General features: G+C 46.3%; 1 long non-coding RNA gene across 1 annotated transcript; it reads left to right on the forward strand.

The window, feature by feature from the left end:
• Positions 1-936: 936 nt before the first annotated feature.
• LOC121144024 lies at positions 937-5,742 on the forward strand. Its single transcript, XR_005881366.1, has 2 exons — positions 937-1,069; positions 5,412-5,742. It is a non-coding gene; the product is annotated as an uncharacterized LOC121144024 (long non-coding RNA).
• Positions 5,743-14,128: the final 8,386 nt, after the last annotated feature.

A 14,128-nucleotide genomic window follows, 5' to 3' on the forward strand; every position in this document is an offset into this window, starting at 1 on the left:
CTCTCCTACCTCAATTAATTCTCACAGACATGCTGACAGATCAGTCTCTCAGTTGAGGCTCTCAGATGACTCTGGATTGTGTCAGGATGACAGTTAGGGCTGGCTAGGAAACAGGGTCACACAGTAGGGGGTGCTCAACTAGAAAACGAAATGCTGTCTGGTTTCCTAAGGAAACTGCTGTATATTTCCACCAGCCACGTATGAGAGTTCACGTTGTGCTACACATTTGTGAATAACTGGCACAGTCAATCTCCAGTGCTGGCTGTGGTGGGGGGCACATGCTTAGAGTTCATCGCTGTGCTAATTTGCTTTACGCAGGAATAGTGAAGGCAAGCATCTTTGCATAGTGCCCATTTTAAATACCCATGTGTTAGTCAGCTTCCCATCCCTATATTAAAAGGCCTGAGACAGTTAATTATTTATCAGGAGACTGCTTTTATTCTGGCTGTGGCTTCAGAGGCTCCTTCGTGATTGGTTGTCCCATTGTTTTAGACCTATCGTGAGGTAGCATGCCAGGAAAGGAGAGAATGGTAGAAAAGACTGCTCAGCAGGAGGCCAGATTACAGAGAGAGGGGGGGAAGAAAGGAGGGAGAGAGAGAGAGGAGAGAGAGGAGGGAGGGAGGGAGAGGGAGAGAGAGGAGAGAGGAGAGAGAGAGAGGGAGAGGGAAAGAGAGAAAGAGAGGAGAGAGGAGAGAGAGAGAGAGAGGGAGAGGGAAAGAGAGGAGAAAGGAGAGAGAGGGGGAGGGAGGGAGAGAGAAGGAGAGAGAGAGAGAGAGGGAGAGAGAGGGAGAGAGAGAGAGAGAGAGAGAGAGAGAGAGAGAGAGAGAGAGAGAGAGAGAGAGAGAGAGAGAGAGAGAGAGAATAGACCTAGGTCTCACAGTCTCCTTTGTGGTCACAATGCCAGTGACTCCAAGACCTCACATTAGGCCACCTCTTAAAGTTCCCATCACCAGCCAGTAGCACCAAGCTGGGGAAAGAGCCTTTAACATGGCCCTGGAGAACATCTCAGAACCAAATACAGCACATCATTCTGCAAAATGCCTGTTCGGGTTTCTCCTATATGCTTTACGTGAGTTATTTGTCTTACTGAACAAAAGGAATTCTTTTATAATGGGAGTATGCATCTGTCCTAGTTAGCCTTAACTGTTAACTTGACACAGCCTAGGGTCATCAGAGAAGACAATCTCAACTGCAGGGTGACCCACATTGGCCTGCTGGCAGTCTGTGAGGAACTGCCTTAATCGTTCATTGTTGTAGGAGGGCTAAACCCACTGTGAGTTCCACCATTCCCTATGAAAGCAGTCCTGGGTTGTATAAGAAAGATAACTGAGTAAATAGCTTTCCTACATGATTTTTGCTTCCAGGTTTCTGCTCTGAGTTCCTGACTTGACTTCCATCAATGATGGATGTGGCATGAAGGGAGTCCTAGACCAAATAAGCCCTTTCCTTCCCTAGTTGCTTTGACCAGGGTGTTTTATTACAGCAATGGAAAGGAAATGAGGGCAACATCTTTTCTAGGTCATAAGTGTTTCAGAGCCCATCCTTTCACCAAGAGACATTAGGAGAGTAGGAAGACAGAATGGAAGGTGTCTGTATGCATGTATGCACTGGCTAATGCATGCACGCTTGGAGATTAGAGATTCACACGGGGCCTCTTTCCCAACTGCTTTCCACCTGTTTTTTGAGACAGGGTCTCTCTAAACCCATGTCTCACTGGTAGCTAGATTGGCTGGCCAGTGGGTGAGCTTGGAGTAGCCTCCTATCTCGGGCTGCCCTAGGATGTTCCAGATGTGTACCATCACTTCTGACTTTTTGTGTGAGTGCTGCGGATTTGAACTCAGGTCCACACTCTTGCACAATAATCATTTTATCCACCAAGCCATGTCCCTAGCCCCAGAGGACGTCCTTAACTTTGATATCTTATTAATCAGTCTTTTTCTATTTGGTCAGTGTTTTTCATATTTTGCTGAAGAAGTCACTGCCTACTCCATCAATATTATACAACTGTTTTCTATTATTACCAAGAGGACCAGCTCTGATTTCACATGGGAATCCAGAAGCCACTCACTTTGACTTTTTGTTTGTTTTTGACAGGGTTTCTCTGTATTGTTTTGGAGGCTGTCTTAGAACTCACTCTGTAGACCAGGCTGGCCTTGAACTCACAGAGATCCACCTGCCTCTGCCTCCAGAGTGCTGGGATTAAAGGCGTGCGCCACCAACGCCCAGCATCACTTTGACTTTTTTCTATGTCATGAGGGCAGAGAAGTCAGATTTTGCATCTGCTGATTGAGCAGCATGGAGCGTTCCCACCATTGGGTGTGGCATCTTTCTTATGATGTCATGGGAATCAGCTGCCAGACCCCTTATTGTAATCTTTCTATTTGAGTCTCCTTGTTGTTGGTGATGTGTGTACCCGTGTGGGCATCTGCATTTATGTGTACACACAGTGGCAAGGACCTCCTCCTCCTGGTGCCCACTATATAGGCATACATGGATACACCCACATTTTCACATGGATATGTGGGATGTGAACTCAGATCCTCCATGTTTATGTATCAGGTGTTCTACCCTCTGAGTCATCTTCCTAGTTTATGGGTTTTCTTTCTTTTAATTTTTAATTAATTTATATACCAACCAAAGTTCCTCCTCCCATTCCCCTCCCATCCACTCCTTGCCTTAAAGGGTAAGGCCTCCCATGGGGAGTCAACAAAGCCTGGCACATTAAGTTGAGGAAGGACCAAGCCCATTGCTCCATGAAGGCTGAGCAAGGCATCCCACCACAGGGAGTGTTCTCCAAAAAACCAGCTTATGCACCAGAGATAGATCCTGGTCAATAATGACGTCAAGTCCAAATGCTGGAGTTGGTTTCTCTTTTCTAAATTTCAGGTCTTATCTCTCCCACTGTTCCCTCCTCCCGCCCTCATGGGGATTCTTGACATTTCACTGTTAGTGGATCCCTTTATTATGTTAAGAAAGGTGTCCTCAGTCAGCAAGACAAAAAGGCACCTCACAGATTGGGAAAAGATATTCACTAACCCCACATCTGACAGAGGGCTGATCTTCAAAATTTACAAAGAACTCAATAAGCAAGTCTCCAAAACACCAAAGGATCCAATTAGAAAGTGGGGGACTGAACTAAATAGAGAATTCTCAAAAGAGGAGTATAAAATGGCTGAGAGACACTTGAGAAAGTGCTCAACATTCTTAGCCATCCAGGAAATACAAATCAAAGCAACTCTGAGATATCATCTTACTCCTGTCAGAATGGCTAAAATCAAAAACATCAATGACAGTTTGTGCTGGAGAGGATGTGGAGAAAGGGGAACACTCCTCCATTGTTGGTGGGAGTGCCAACTCGTACAGCCACTATGGAAAGCAGTATGGAGATTCCTCAGGAAAATGGGACTCGGTCTACCACAAGACCCAGCAATTCCAGTCTTAGACATATACCTAAAAGATGCCCATTCATGCAAAGATGTCTGTTCCACTATGTTCATAGCAGCATTATATGTAATAGGTAGATCTTGGAAGCAACCTAGATGCCCCACAACTGAAGAGTGGATAGAGAAAAATGTATACCACATTTTACACAATGGAGTACTACTCAATGGAGTACTACTCACTGGAAAAAAAAACAATGGAATCTTGAAATTTGCAGGCAAATGGATGGCACTAGAGGAAACCATCCTGAGTGCGGTAATCCAGACAGAAAAAGACAAACATGGTATGTACTCACTCATATATGGATTTTAGACATGGATCAGGGGAGTGTCAGCCTACAATCCCACTGCCAGAGAGTCTGGGAAAAAGGGAGATTCCCAAGAGATATGCATGATACCCCAGAGAAGTGGAATGAGGCAAGATCTCCTGAGCAGATTGGGAACATTGGGGGAGGGGAGAGGAAACCAGGAAAAAGAGAGGGGGATAAGAGGAGGGGAGAAGAAGGCTTGGGGGAGCAGGAAGGTTGAGATGAGGTAAGAATAGAGGAGAGCAGGATGAGAGATACCATAATAGAAGGAGTCATTATAGCTTTGAGGAGAGAGCTGACACTAGTGAGATCTCCAGAGATCTACAAGGATAACACCAAGTGGCAAACTAAGCAATAGTGGGGAGACTACATTAATAGCCCCTCCTTGATGATAAGGTTGATGACTACCTTATATGCCATCCTAGAACCTTCATTCAGTGACTGATGGAACCAGAGGTAGATATCTGTAGCTAAATACTGAACCGAACTCCTGGAACACAGTGACAGACTGGAGGAGTGATGAGCAAAGGGGTCAAGACCATGATGGTGAAACCTACAAAGACAGCTGACCAGATAAGGGAGAACTCTTGAATCCCAGACTGATGGCTGAGAGGCCAACAGGGGACTGATCCAGAGTCCGTGAATGCAGTGTCAGTGAGGAGGCCACAGAAATCACTGGGGCCTTGGGTAGATCAGTGTTTACCATGGTGCATCAATGATCTTTGGGAGCCCATTCCAAAAAGAGGAAGGCTCTCTCAGCCTGGACACATGGGGAAGGACCCTGGATGAAATGACAGACTTTGGAGATCCTCCCAAGGAGGGCCTCACCATCCCTGGGGAATGATGTGGGGATTGGGTGAGGGGTTGGGGGGGGGCTGGTGGAGGGACAAGGGAGGAAGTGTGGGAGAGGAAGCTAGGATTGACATGTGATGCATTCATGTTTCTTTCTTTTTTTTTTTTTTTTTTTTTTTTTTTGGTTTTCACTAGACAGGGTTTCTCTGTATTGTTTTGGAGGCTGTCGGTCCAGCCCGGCCTCGAACTCACAGAGATCCGCCTGCCTTTTCCTCCCGAGTGCTGGGAATAAATGTGTGCGCCACCACCTCCCGGCTGTGAAGCATTCATGTTTCTAATTTAAATAAAAACATATATTGAGGGGGAAAAAAGAAATAAAGGTGTCCTTGGGGGCTGAAGAGATTCCAGACTCCAGGTTAAGAGCACCGACTGCTCTTCCAGAGGACCCAAGATTCAATTCCTAGCACCCGCATGGTGGTTTGTAATGATGTGTTCCTCCAGTTCCAGGGGACCCTCTTCTGGCCTCCACAGGCATTGTGTGTACATATAGTGCCCAGGCATTCATGCAGGCAAAACACCCATACATATAAAAGTAAATAGACAAATCTTTCAACAACAACAAAAAAACCCAACCTTTTATGAGTCTTGAACTAGTCTGGCACATGGACAATTTTTGAATTATTCCTCATTTTCTTTGTAGAAAAGAAGTGGTGAACACAAATGATCTATCTATGTCCCTGGTCAACATGTTAATTATGCTCAACGTTTTAGTGTATCATCCAGATTTTGGTTTGCTCTTCTATTTTTCACTTGGGTGTTTATTTTGCCTTGTAATATATTCCTTTTTGTTTTTTTGCTTCATGTTTTGCAGCTTGTTGGGTTCTTCATTAAGAAGGATACTTCAGTCTGCCTCAGCTGCTGTTTATCTCTGGTCAGCTTCTCTGGATAGCATGTGTACTAGGGGTACAGGCATGAGCCCCCACCTCCAGCTTCCCTTCCTCGTTTTGTGGCTGTCATCTTGGGGTGTCTTTTGAGGCTGTAGGCACCCTGCTTCTCATCAAACCCCTGTCTGCTCCCGAGCATCACTGGTTCCTGCGTGAAACATAACTCAGGAAGGTTGTCGGAAGACAAACTTCCAATCTTGGCATTTTGCACATTTTTGACTTGGCATATCCTGCTACAAGGAAAATCACTTTCTTCCATCTTTCTGAATGTTGATGAATTTATTTATTTATGTCTATACATGCATGCTAATTTGCCCACTCATCCATTTACCACTCACACAGGCTCTGCTATCTTTAAGCCTAGTAGTTGGCCCCATATCAAGACGTTGTATTGGTCGTGGTGTGAAGAACTCTGAGTCCTCTTACATGGTTGCCAGGAATGCAAAAATGATGACACCATTGGAAAGTGGGCAGTTTCCCAAATGACTAAACATAGAATTACCACACGACCTGGAAATTCCACTCGTAGATACATACCCGAGGGAAATGAAAATTAATGCCTGCACCAAAAGGTGGATGTGAGTGTTCACAGCAGCAAACATAATACGCAAGTGATATGACGTCATATGAATAACATGACAGTCAGTAGGTGGAGGCAGGACACATGTTCAGTCTCAGACAAATGGATGAACAGAAAGGAGTTTATACATGCCATCTTAGTCACTGTTCTGTTGCTGTGAAGAGACGCTGTGGCCCAGGAAACTCAAAGGAAGCATTCAGTTGGGGCTCGCTTACAGTTTCAGAGGCTTAGTCCATTATGATCACGGTGGGGAGCATGGCTGCATGAGACACCCGGTGCTGGAGAAGCCGCTGAGAGATTTAAGTCATGATCCCTGGGCAGCAGGCAGAAAGAGGGTGAGTGGGAGGGAGGGAGGGAAGGAGGGAGGGAGGGAGGGAGGGCGAGAGAGATTGGGCCTGGTGTGGGCTTTTGAAATCTCAGAACTGACGCCCCCCCAGTTGGCACACCTTCTCCAACAAAGCCGCATCTCCTACCCTTCCAAACAGTTCTTCAAATGGGGACGAAGCATGCTAATATTTGAGCCTATGGAGACCGGTCTCATCCAAACCACCACTCACACATAGGTTATTGTTAGTCATAAAAAAGAATTAGGTATATTTATATGCTCCAAGTTGGGTGACCCTCGAAAACACTAGGCTAAGTGTAGGAAGCCAAATAAAGTTGACGTATTACAGAATTCTGTTCTTGTGAAAATCCAGATCAGGGAAGTGAGTGGACATGAAAAAGTAGGAGCTTCTCGGGCTTGAAGGGAGATGGGGGTTGGCAGAAAGTCTATAGCTTTCTCGCTTAGTGTTCTTTCTTTGCACATGCCTTGTGTGTGCACAGACGCTCTTGTGTATACAGGTGTGTGTGTGTGTGTGTGTGTGTGTGTGTGTGTGTGTGTATGTAGTTTGTAGGCCAAAGCCAACCTCATTTTTTATTTCATTTCTCAGGAGCCATCTACCTTGCTTTTGGAAACAAGGTCTCTTACTAGGATCTAGGGTTTGCTAATTGAACACAATGGCTGGGCATTGAGCCTCAGGGACCTACCTCTCTCCACCTTCCAGCACTGGGGTTACAAGTGCAGCTACCATGACTGGGTTTTCACGTGGGAGCTGGGGACTGAGCCATTTCCCCAGCCTCCACAATGTCTTAATGTGGAGTGTGTCTTGGTTGTGTATATACTAAAACCATGGAACTATATACTTTAAATAGAATAACAATATGGCATATGAATTATGCTGATAAAACATTTAAGGGAACATTTATCATTGTGGTTTTCTAAACAACTAGAGTCATTATGGGACCTCTGTGGCTAAGACACCACACAACTTCTCAATGAAGCAGGCAGTTGCCTAGTTGGAAAGCCATGTGACATGAAGGTAAATTACCTACTGCCAGCCATGCAGCACTGCTGGGGAATCTTGGCAAAGTGAGTGCATTTTTCTAAATCCACATTTCCTCCTCTGGGGAGGGGTGCATAAGCATCTGTTATCAGACGTGGATGTCTTCAGAGCTCACAATACGGTAGTCCATCCTGTACGACAGCCTCTCTTTAGTGCTCACAAAGGTCTGGAATGTGCTATATGCCCCCCCTCCCCAACTCATTTCATTCTTATCATGAAGTATTAGGAGGGTGCAAACCTGATTTAACTATGGTGTTCAAAGGAAGCCGTTGGGCTGTGGCTAGGATTAGGCAAGGTCATGAGTGTAGAGTCCTATATCCAGATCTTTTCTGTCCCACCCACCAGTCCCACAGCCACTTATAAAATAATCGCTCAGAGGCTTATTGTTAATTATAATTGTTTGGCCGATGGCTCAGGCTTATTACTGGCTAGCTCTTACACTGAAATTAACCCATTTCTATTAATCTGTGTATCGTCCCGTGGCCCGTGGCTTTCAGGTAATGCTCTGACATCTTACTTCTCCAGTGGTTGCTGGTGTCTCTCTCCACTCTGCCTTCTTTTTTCCCTGTATTCTTTCTGGTTTTCCCGCCTGGCTATATTCTGCTCTACCACAGGTCAAAGCAGCTTTATTCATCAACCAATAAAGCAACGCATATTTACGGCATACAGAAGGACACCCTACATCAGTGTCCCCATGATGGACTACTGGTGACTCTGTAAGAGTAGAGAGACCAGAGAGACACATTACAATGTGTGGCTTACTGTGACAAAATATCTATGCAGGCCAACTTAAGAAAAGGCCCATTTGGGCTCATGGTTTTAGAGATTCTGGCCTGTGGTCAAATCACCAGAGGCTGGGTGGGATGGTTAGCTGGCCCCATTATTTTCAGGCCTGTAGTGAAACAGTGCATCATGAACAATAGTGAGATGGAGAGAGGTACTGACCTCCTGGCAACAGAAAAAAAGAAGAGAGGGAGGGAGGGAAAGAGGTCAGGGAAGGGAATAAGGACAAGACAATCTATCAAAGACACTTCCCTGGTGACCAGTTTCCTTCAACTAGGCCCCACCTCCTAATAGCCCTTCAACCTATGAACTCACTGGTAGGCTGATCACTCAACATGTTAGCATCTTCATGAGCCAATCACCTCTCAGTGACCGCATCTGCTGGGAGCCAGGCCTTCAATCTGTGAGTGAGTTTTGGGGAGGGGGGGCACATTTGATGTGATGACATGTACCTCCCAGGGACTCTGCAAGGACGAAGACTCTCACAGATGAAGCCACTCCACCTTGGTCTTCTAAGAACCATGATCCAAAACGAAAACGTCCTCATTTAAAATGTACCCATAAACGTACTGCATTATTACCCACTGACAGAGAGTACTCTTCACCTATGAGAAACGAAATATCATAGCTACTTCTAATCTCAGGATCGTGTTACTATAGGTGGTCCTTCACCTTGCCTCTGTCCATGCTACGTGGTGGTAGTTGCTTCTTGGCACTTAGCTGGAGTTGTGGGTGAAAGCAGATGAGCCTGACCTGACCTGTGGAATCAGTCCTTAGCTCTCAAGGGTTGCTGAATCGAAGCAAGGTCAAGAGAGCCCTTCAGGGAAAGTCAGTTTAGGATCTTATCCGACTGAAAAGGGACCCAGGGGATGCTTAGAAATGTGGGTCTGCGCACTGTCTTGATGCAGGGAAAATTCATCTCCTTCTCACAAGCCCTAAGTGGACCTTAAAACTTTTTCAGCACAACACGGCGTTTTAAACCGGCCTTTCACAAAGGGCTTGATTGTGTCAAAATTCTCTCCTCTAGCAGCGGCTTTTTCCTTCTTCAGGGGCAGCTCTTCCCTGATTCTTAGCCAGCTCTGACGCTCTTGGAGTGCCATTAAAGGGCTAGCCCTCACCTGCACCGCAACAAGAAGGCCTCCCAAGCTGTGATGTACTGTGTGGTATGTTGGCCTACGTGTATGGCCAATAGCTCCTTAAGCTTATCAGAGACAGACAGACAGAAGACATGTTGCCTTTCCCAGTACCCCTCTCCACTTTCTCCTCTCCCCATTTTCCATCTATTTGTGTCCAGAGTTGGGTATCAATTAGACATTTAATCAATGATCTAGCAAAGATGGAACAAGAGCCCTTTCCATTGGCCAGTGACCCCCCAACCATCGAAGCTGTTTCTAACCCTTAACACATCTTTGTTTGTGATGAGTAAGCTGTGCTATAGGCTAGACACACAGGAATGGGGATCCCTGCTGCACCAGTTGACAGAGCATGAGGCAAGAAAATTCTGTGCTGGAGCCGGGCGGTGGTAGCACACGGCTTTAATCCCAGCACTGGGGAGGCAAAGGCAGGTGGATCTCTGTGAGTTCGAGGCCAGGCTGGACCGACAGCCTCCAAAACAACACAGAGAAACCCTGTCTCGTAAAACCAAAAAAAAAAAAAAAAAAAAAAAAAAAGAAAGAAAGAAAAAAAAAGAAAGAAAATTCCGTGCTGGAAATCTGACCTACCAAAAACCCAGAGCTCTTAAGATGTGGGTTCATGGGCCAGGAACAACTCAGTTGGTAACATGCTTCTTGTGCAAATCTAAATTTGATTCACCAGGGCCCATATGAAAAGCTGGGTGTGGTAGCATAGATTTGTAATCCCTGCACTGGGAAGGTGGAGCTCAGGGGATTCGGGGGGCTTACTGGCCAGCTAGCCTGGGTGATGTAATTTGAATGAGAAATGTCCCTCATCAGCTCAAGAACTTAAACTCATAGTCCTCAGTTGGCAGAGCTGTTTGGGAAAGGTTAGGGGATCTTAAGGAGGAGGGGCCTTGACAGAAGTACATCACCAGGGGTGGGTTTGGGGTTTTATAGCTTCGCCCTCCTTCCTGTTCTGTCTCTCTGCTTCCTGTATGCGTATGGAATATGATCGATCAGCCAGCTTCTTGCCTCTCAGACAGGTCTTGGGCTCCTACTGTCTTGTCTTCCCTGCTAAGATGGACTGTCTCCCCTCTGGACCAGTAAGCTCAAGTAAGACCCTTCTTCCCTAAGTTGCCTTTTTATCAGGCTATTTTATGACAGCAGCAGAATTCATGTGTCAACTGAACAGTTGAGTTCTGGGCCAATGAAGAGGCCCTGTCTCAAAAACCAAGTAGCCAGCATCTGAGATTACCCCATGCATAAATAAGCACACACACGTACACATATGAACACATGTACACGCACACACAGAAATGTCAGTGAGTAACTTTAAAATGCTGACATTGATATCATAGTATTGGGAATCCACAGACCAGGGTAGAGAAGTCTTCTCACATCCATTGAAATAGACTGCATGATGATATTGAAGCCACGGTGGGGCAGGCTGTGTAGGCCTCAGTCAATTACCATAGGCTGGGTGGCTTAGACAGCAACAACTGTTTCTTGCTATTCTTCAGACTGGAACTCTGAGCTGAATGTGTCAGCGTGGTCTGGTTCTGGTGAGGACATTCTCCTAAGGTGGCAGACTGCCTGCTTCTCACTGTGTTCATATGGTGGAGAGAGCAAAGGAGATCTCTGGTGTCTTTTTTATAAGGACACTGATCCCATTCATGAGGCCCCACCCTCCAAATCTAATTGGCTTCCTCAGTACCGTAACCTCTAGAAGCCTCATATTTGGGGTTACGATTTTAATATACAACACTGTAGGAAGGGCACAGTCAGTCCACTACAGAAGGAAAAAAAGATTGTTTGAAGAAATCTGGTTCACAATATTATGGGGTAGGGGAACCTGCTACTACTTAATACCAGATCTGTAAGTTGGCGCCTCATAGACTTTGTATGTATCTTAGTTTTGTTTTCTATTGCTGTGACAAAATGCGCTGGAAAAGAATCAACTTAAGGGGAAAGGGTTCAACTCACAGCCCCAGGATACGGTCCGTCATGATAGGGAAGTCAAAGTGGTAAGAAATTGAAGGCACCTGGTCACATCACATTCACAATCAAGTGCAGAGGGCGATGAATCAACGTTTTCAGGCCTACACTCAGCTACCCTTTTCCCAGTTATTTGTTTCTGTGTGTGTGCGCATGTGCACACGCCAATGCATGCATGTGACCGGAGGGCCACTAGTGGGACTTGGTTTTCTCCTTCCACCATGTTAGGCTTTGAGGCAAGTGTCCTTACCAACTGAGCTATCTAGATGGCATCCTTTCTGTACTCCTGTACAGTTTGGGTTCTTAAGTCTGGGGAATGATGCCACCCACAGTGGGCAGGGTCTTCCCACCTCAATTAATATAATCAAGATAGTTCCCCATAGACATACCCACAGGCCAACATGACATAGATAGTCCCTCAGGGAGACTCTCATCCAAGGTGTTTCTAGATTGTGTTGGGGTGATAACTAAAATTAACCATCATAGCATGAGAGGTGAAACTCTGTAAGAGGCTAACTTTGTGACCCACCCCGGCATGAGGAAGAACGACTTTGGCAAGATTAGCAGATCAAACTGTCAGTCCAAAACTCAGTGGGTCTGACCACACTTGTTTCTAGTTAAAGAAAGATACCAGGGGCAAAAACTACAGGGATGACCTACAGCGAGAAGACACTGACAAAGCCTAGGGATAAACAGGTGTTTCATGTGCATTGGTCACAAGGGAACTCTTGTGAAAATAAGAAAATAAGGAAATAGAACAGGACCAGAAGAATGGGCAAGGGCTTGAACAGGAACTTTCCTGAGAGGAAAACCTGAGGGGCTAGCACACTTTCCAGGAAGTATTGGGGAGGGGGGTTAGTAATTAAGTAAGGGCAAAGCAAAACAGTGAACTCAAGTGGAAGACACCTGTTAGATCTCCCAGCTCTCTCTCTGTCTCTGTTTCTCTGTGTCTCTGTCTCTCTGTGTCTCTGTCTCTCTCTGTCTCTGTCTCTCTCTCTCCAAAGACATGGAAGTATGGTAAGATTAATTTCACATGTAGTAACCAATACTAGTTACATTACATGATATGTCCAATATAAACTAACACAGACACTCTGCAGTACGTGGAAGCATTTAATGAAATAGAATCTGCATCTGTCTTTGAGTAATGAAATCCCATGCCCAGGTAGGGAAGTTCTCGTGCAGATCCACGCATCCTGGCTCATGCCACATCTTAGTATTCAGGCATCTGTACTGGCCTGTCCTTGGAGCTCTGACAGCTGCTGCCACTAAGAGCGCCCCCTGTGCATAGTCACTGTGTTCCCTTTGAAAAGGGCCCTGCCCACCTCTCATCCTTCTCTCTTTCTCTCCAGCTCTCTGTCTGTTCCCCTTTCTCTCTCCCTCTCCCCTTCTTTCCTCTCTTCTCTCTCCTGCTTTTCCTGTTTCAGGAGGAGGCCAGTCTCCCCCTTTCCTTTGCCCCTTTTAGGATCCCTTTACCTAATTAAAAAAACCTCTGCTTGAATCCTGTCACATGGTGTCTTTCTCTCATGTGCCACTTTTCTTAAATTACACCTCGTACCCTGGTAAGTCACAGTGCTTCCATTTATCCAACAGGACAGCCTGATGACTTTGAGTATTAGGTAGCACCAGGGTTACTCTGGTCCCTGGAAAGTGGTCCATTTCCCCTCTTGACAAAAGTCATTGTTAAGGTGGAAACTTCACCCCAGCCCCTGGCATCCGTATACCCAAAGAGTCTGGGATGTTCTGGTGGTGGAGGTTCCACCCAAGTCCCCTCCCTATCTCTCTCCAAACACTGTTGCATCTCAGAAAGCCTGCCAAATGATGACCCTTCCCCCCAGAGGTGCTCAAGACCACTTCCACAGGTTATTTAAAGTGCCCCCCACAAACCAGACTTGTGGTTTTTCCTGTCCCCCTTTCCATCTCTTGGGGAGGGGGGACTGCAAGCCCATCCGGGACTTTTTCTAATTCGGTTTGATTTGGTCTGATTTGGACTGCTGTGTCAGGGGAGAGGCTTATCGGAGTGTAGAAACTTTTCAGTCATGACTTCCTGTGACCCCAGTCTATGGTTGCCTTGGACCCTCTCCCTCCCTGTGACAGAGAGCGATCTCTGTTGTCCTACGATTTCATGATGTGAAAGAGAGCCTTGCCTACGACAAGAAAAGAGATACTCTGTCATTTAAGACACTGGAAGACAGGCTGGGAGTGTTGGTGCAAACCTTTCATCCTAGCAGAGGCTAGTCTGGTCTACATAAGTGAGAGTCTGTCTCATAAACCAAATCAACCAACAAAAAAATGGCACCAACATGAAATCAGACTTCTTCTGACTTCTGGGGCTGCTTCATGGCTTCCTCTGGCTCCTAGGTAACCCTGACTACATACCTATGTCACCTCTGCCAGCCAAGGGCTAGCATGGGAAAGGCTCCTTCCTGTCGAGACCCTGTGTGTCCAAAAGGAACTGCACCTTCAGTCCTGAAGAGGGTAAAAATGTCTCTGGGGGAAAACAGACACTAGTGCTTTAGTTGACTTGTGGCCACGGCTCGCGCGGGGGAGGGAGTTGGGGCGTTGATTGGAGCACCTTCTCTCCCTCCAGGTGCTCCAGGCTCTGCGAACCAGGTGATTGCTGTTTCCAGTCCCAGCAGTGTTGAAGCTGAATCCCCAGAGAAAGCACCGCCAGGACTGGCTGAGCTGGGGTGAGGTGGGGCAGTGTCTTTAAAAGCATTTTTGTTATCCGCCGATGGAATGGCAACTTCAAGACCCAGTGCCCACCCAGGCAGTACTTGTGACCC

Source organism: Mesocricetus auratus, unplaced genomic scaffold, assembly GCF_017639785.1.
Source record: "Mesocricetus auratus isolate SY011 unplaced genomic scaffold, BCM_Maur_2.0 Super-Scaffold_100014, whole genome shotgun sequence".
Lineage (NCBI taxonomy): Eukaryota > Metazoa > Chordata > Mammalia > Rodentia > Cricetidae > Mesocricetus > Mesocricetus auratus.